At 41.2% G+C, this 6,000-nt stretch overlaps 1 pseudogene; it reads right to left on the minus strand.

Moving 5' to 3' along the window:
• The window catches only part of LOC110499535, an 88,431-nt pseudogene extending 82,955 nt beyond the window's left edge, over positions 1-5,476 (minus strand).
• Positions 5,477-6,000: the final 524 nt, after the last annotated feature.

Below are 6,000 nucleotides of genomic sequence, written 5' to 3' on the forward strand. Positions count from 1 at the left end.
AGCTCCAGAGTTTGTCTTTGGAGATAGGAGAACCTTCCAGAAAGAACACCCATCTCTGCAGCACTCCACCAATCAGGCCTTTATGGTGGAGTGGCCAGACGGAAGCCACTCCTCAGAAAAAAAGGCACATGACAGCCCACTATGAGTTTGCCAAAAGGTACCTAAAGGACTCCCAGACCATGAGAAACAAGATTCTCTGGGGATGTTTTTCAGTGGCAGGGACTGGTAAACTAGTCAGGATCGAGGAAAAGATGAACGGAGCACAGTACAGAGAGATCCTTGGTGAAGTCCTGGGCGCTCTGGAACAGGTTCTCACACAGGGGCAAAGGTTCACCTTACAATAAGACAACGACCCTAAGCACACAGCCAAGGCAACGCAGGCATGGCTTCGGGACAAGTCTCTGAATGTCCTTGAGTGGCCCAGCCAGAGCCCGGACTTGAAGCTAATCTAACATCTCTGGAGAGACCTAAAAATAACTGTGCAGCGACGCTCCCCATCCAACCTGACAGAGCTTGAAAGGATCTGCAGACAAAAATGGGAGAAACTCCCCAAATACAGGTGTGCCAAGATTGTAGCGTCATACCCAAGAAGAATCAAGGCTGTCATCGCTGCCAAAGATGCTTCAGCAAAGTTCTGATTAAATGGTCTGACCACTTACGTAAATGTGACATTTCAGTTTGTTTTTAATACGTTTGCAAAAATGCTTTGTCATGATTGGGTATTTTTTTGTGTAGATTGATGTGGATTCTTTAAAAAAAAAAACTATTTCAGAGTAATACTAACATAATAAAATGTAGAAAAAGTCAACGGGTCTGAATACTTTCCGAATGCACTTGTCATACATACTGAGTATAACAAACATTAAGAACACCTTCCTATAATATTATTCTATATACAGTACTAGTCAAAAGTTTGGACACACCTACTCATTCCAGGGTTTCTTCTTTATTTTTACATTGTAGAATAAAAGACATCAAAACTATGAAATAACACATATGGAACATGTAGTAACCAAAAAAAAGTGTTAAACAAATCAATATATACGTAGCCACCCTTTGCCTTGATGACAGCTTTGCACACGATTGGCACTCTCAACATGCTTCACCTGGGATGCTTTTCCAAAAGTCTTGAAGGAGTTCCCACATATGCTGAGCACTTGTTGGATTATTTTCCTTCACTCTGCAGTCCAACTCATCCCAAACCAACTTTTAACATCCCACGGAGCACCATTAAATCTATTACTAAAAAATGGAAAGAATATGGCACCACAACAAACCTGCCAAGAGAGGGCTGCCCACCAAAAAGCATGGACCAGGCAAGGAGGGCATTAATCAGAGGCAACAAAGAGACCAAAGATAACCCTGAAGGAGCTGCAAAGCTCCACAGTGGAGATGGGAGTATCTGTCCATAGGACCACTTCAAGCAGTGCACTCCACAGAGCTGGGCTTCACAGAAGTGTGGCCAGAAAAAAAGCCATTGCTTAAAGAAAAAAATAAGCAAACACATTTGGTGTTCACCAAAAGGCATGTGGGAGACTCCCCAAACATATGGAAGAAGGTACTCTGGTGAGATGAGACTTAAAATTGAGCTTTTTGGTCATCAAGGAAAACGCTATGTCTGGTGCAAACCCAACACCTCATCACCCTGAGATCCCCATCCTCACAGTGAAGCATGGTGGTGACAAAATCATGCTGTGGGGATGTTTTTCCATCGGCAGGGACTGGGAAACTGGTCAGAATTGAAGGAAATGTATGGCGACAAATACAGGGAAATTCTTGAAGGAAAACTATTTCAGTCTTCCAGAGATTTGAGACTGGGACGGATGTTCATCTTCAGCAAGGCAACAACCCTAAGCATACTGCTAAAGCAACATTCAAGTGGTTTAAGGGGAAACATTTAAATGTCTTGGAATGGCCTAGTCAAAGCCCAGACCTCAATCCAATTGAGAATCTGTTGTATGACTTAAAGATTGCAGTACACCAGTGGAACCCATCCAACTTGAAGGAGCTAGAGCTTGGGCAAAAATCATGGGCATGGGCAAAAATCCCAGTGGCTAGATGTGCCAAGCTTATAGAGACATACCCCAAGAGACTTGCAGCTGTAATTGCTGCAAAAGGTGGCTCTAAAAAGTATTGATTTGCGGGGGTGAATAGTTAAGCACGCTCAAGTTCTGTTTTTTTTGTCTTACTTCCTGTTTATTTCACAAAATAATATTTTGCATCTTCAAAGTGGTAGGCATGTTGTGTAAATCAAATGATACAAACTTTCCCTTCTTTGAAGGGAGTAGTACACAGCGTTGTACGAGATATTCAGTTTCTTGGCAATTTCTCACATAGAATAGCCTTCATTTCAGAATCAAGTTCTTTGTTTCTGGCCATGTTGAGCCTGTAATCGAACCCACAAACACTGATTCTCCAGATACTCAACTAGTCTAAAGAAGGTCAGTTTTATTGATTCTTTAATCAGTACAACAGTTTTCAGCTGTGCTAACATAATTGCAAAAGGGTTTAATGATCAATTAGCCTTTTAAAATGATAAACTTGGATTAGCTAACACAACGTGCCATTTGAACACAGGAGTGACGGTTGCTGATAATGGGCCTCTTTACCCCTATGTAGATAATCCATTAGAAATGAATCCGTTTCCAACTACAATAGTCATTTACAACATTAACAATGTCCACACTGTATTTCTGATCAATTTGATGTTATTTTAAATGGACAAAAAAAAAGTGTTTTTCTTTCAAAAACAAGGAAATGTCTAAGCTTTTGAACGGTAGTGTATATATTTGACAGTATCTAAAGACCCGCTCTAAGCACTGACTGTCTTTAATTACAACAGCCCAACCTACATAAGTACTGCATGATGTATCGTAAAGCAAAGAAGCTTACTGGTAACACATTTGACAGGTGTTAATATTTCTTAGCTCCAGATAGCCGTACATAAAGTGTTGTATATCGCCAGAGCTCAGATCAACACATGTTGGTGTAGGTAATCATGTCACTTTCCCATTTAATAAATCATCTCTCACAGAAGTCTCTGGGGCATATTCATATTACCGCAACAGCAAATATTTTTTACCATGGGAAACTTCCAAATGGCCAAATAGGTCCTACTATACCTGTAGCTTACACAAGGAGCACAATAAACAATTCTGTAATGATATAGTCCAAGGAGAATGGGGCTCCAACAAAGAGGCCTAGGCCAATCTTTGGGAGAAAAGCCTTGCTATCTAGCCTATAACACAGTGCTTCTGCTTTCTCAAAGTGCCAACCTTGGAACATCTCTCTAATCCCAGCCTGGTTTTAATCTCAGCCTGGTCCGTGGAGGGGGAGGATGGAGGCTTGCAGGAATGACCTATAACTCCTACACAAGTGTACGTTGTCATCCGTTCTCAGCCGGGCCTCAAGAAACCATCATCTTTCCCACCTACTCCCGTCAACGGCCTGAAAAAGCAATCCAGTCCCCCTGCCTTCCAATCTCTCACACAACCACCTCATCCCAACATACACACCATCATTTCATCAGACATCCCACTCATTGCTCACTGACATCCATGCACGTAATTACTCCATTGCAGGCAAATGACAATGAGCTGCAGACATCTTAGATTGCCTTGTTTAAGTATGTATGACTGATCGGACTGTCTGACCAATGGACCTTGACAATGGAATTCATAGTTTTCTCGTCAGGGCTGGGGGCTTTAATGCTGGTGCTTTCCAAAGACGTGCTAGTTTGATATGGCCTGTCTTACAACATAACAGCTAAACGTATGAATGGTCATTTAACCAAAGCACGCCGACCATTATCTTCTAATATACTATGTTAAATATGCATTTAATTCATAAACTGCTTATATTTACTGAACCAAAGCTTTTGTTCAGACTCATGTTCTACTATTCAGAGAAGGCATTGGCATTTCAATGTGCTCCATAACACAGGGCTTTGGTAGATATCCACACATTTGAGATCCCTTTTTCCCTGTGAGCTAGTGTGATAACGGCATTGTGAGACCTACACATGCACAGTTTAATTTACTGCGTTATTCCTATTGATTTTGGTATCATTGTTGGAGCCCTCCACCTGCAGAGAAGGAATAGCCACCAGTAAATATGGCCTTACTAGTATGAAGGATAATATGAAGTTACCTCCATGAAGTCCTATAGGAACAATTTGTGTCAGGCTGGGAATGATGTAATGTGAACACGTTTAAACCCATGCCATAGTCCTCACATTACATACAGGTTACATGCCATAGTCCTCACATTACATACAGGTTACATGCCATAGTCCTCACATTACATACAGGTTACATGCCATAGTCCTCACATTACATACAGGTTACATGCCATGTAGTAGTTCTTTCATACGGTTTCCCATTATTTGGCATTAAAAAAAGAAAACTGAGGTCTATAAAAATCTCCCTACCGCGAATGCGTAGGACAGTCTTATTGGGAAGTCGTTGAGACCGATGGTGTCAATGTCCTTGTGAGGGATGTAGACATAACCACCCTTCAGGTACACCTTCCTGGTTCTCACCAGATCCAATGCATCTTGGAAAGGGGACAGAAAGACAGACACTTTACTGTATCGCTAACAATGTAATGTTGTTGCATTCGCAGAAGTGAGATGAAGACTGTACAGTACACTTGCCCATCAATCGTGTCATCTTAGGCCTAAACAAATGAAAGACATTGTAGATCATCGACAGACTGGGGGCACACTGTCTGACGGGTAGGTGTCCCCGGTCTGTCGATGACCTATCTGACTGGTATGTGTCTAAATCAATAAAGTAAGGTGTAAACACATTGTAAGGTGAGTGATTGTGAAGAGCTGGGTCATACTCATTAGTCCCTCCCGGGTTCAGTCAGTTTTGACCATTGTGGGATATCTTACACTGAAGACCCGGAATGCATCAGAGCCTTTATAAATCACAGAACATCAGGTGTTAACACTAATTAGAGGTAAACACAGTTAACCTTAAGAGTAGACAGTTAGAACCCTGCCGCCCAGCTCCGAGTTACAACCGTTTTAACAAAGAACAGCTGCCAGCTATGTAGAACCTGCGGCCACAACAAACGCTTCACCACCTGCCACTCAAATCCCAGGGACTGTTTGGGAAAATGTTTTACCTATCTCCTTCTGGGCATGCAGGTGATCAACATCTTCTCCTGGCCTTTCACAGTGCAAAAATCTATTTTAGTTGACAACTAACCGCCAAGAGTAATTGGGGTGGGTGGAGGTCACCTCCCTCGTTGCCTTATTGCATTACTAAAAACAGTGTTCACTCAATGGTCCTGTCAAATAAAACGAAAAGGAAAATGTTCTATACACTAGTGTAAATTCATCCCATTCAAGTTCAATTGATTAATCTTTTACAAGTATTAATTTATCGCAATTAGCTGCAACAAATCTTATGAAATGCACCTTTGAAGTAAAATAATGAGATTACACATCAAACAGACCCATTGCAAAAACAACCACCCTCACAGCAGACATTTTCAGACAGGTATACTATTGCGAGCTGACAGCACCATCTGCTGGCAGTTCTGAAACAATACCATAAATATAGAATGTCCAAACAGCGTCATGACCAGGGGTGTATTCATTATTCGGATTCTGTTGCAAAACGTTTTGCTTCAGAAACGGTTTACTCCAAGCGAAATCCAGAGTTTATATTGGACTAATGAATATATACCCCAGATTTACTGAGAATGTACACTTAGCAAAGTTTACACCTGTTACTTTTTAAATGTTTTTTAATACAAATCAAATCAATTTTGCACAAGCGCACCGATATCCCACCAATGAATGAACCAATTGCTTGGTTATGCCAATTCCCGTCATTTTATTGGTGTCAGAGGTGTTTTTAAAATGTGTATTTCCCTCCCAACAACAATATAAAGACTCACCCTTTCATACTGAAGATTATTGCGATGTAGAAAATAGTATTTGCATTTGGAAAGCAGGTCATTGAAACGATAACTGAAAAGGTAAAT

This window comes from Oncorhynchus mykiss, chromosome 20 (genome assembly GCF_013265735.2).
Source record: "Oncorhynchus mykiss isolate Arlee chromosome 20, USDA_OmykA_1.1, whole genome shotgun sequence".
In the NCBI taxonomy this organism is placed as follows: domain Eukaryota; kingdom Metazoa; phylum Chordata; class Actinopteri; order Salmoniformes; family Salmonidae; genus Oncorhynchus; species Oncorhynchus mykiss.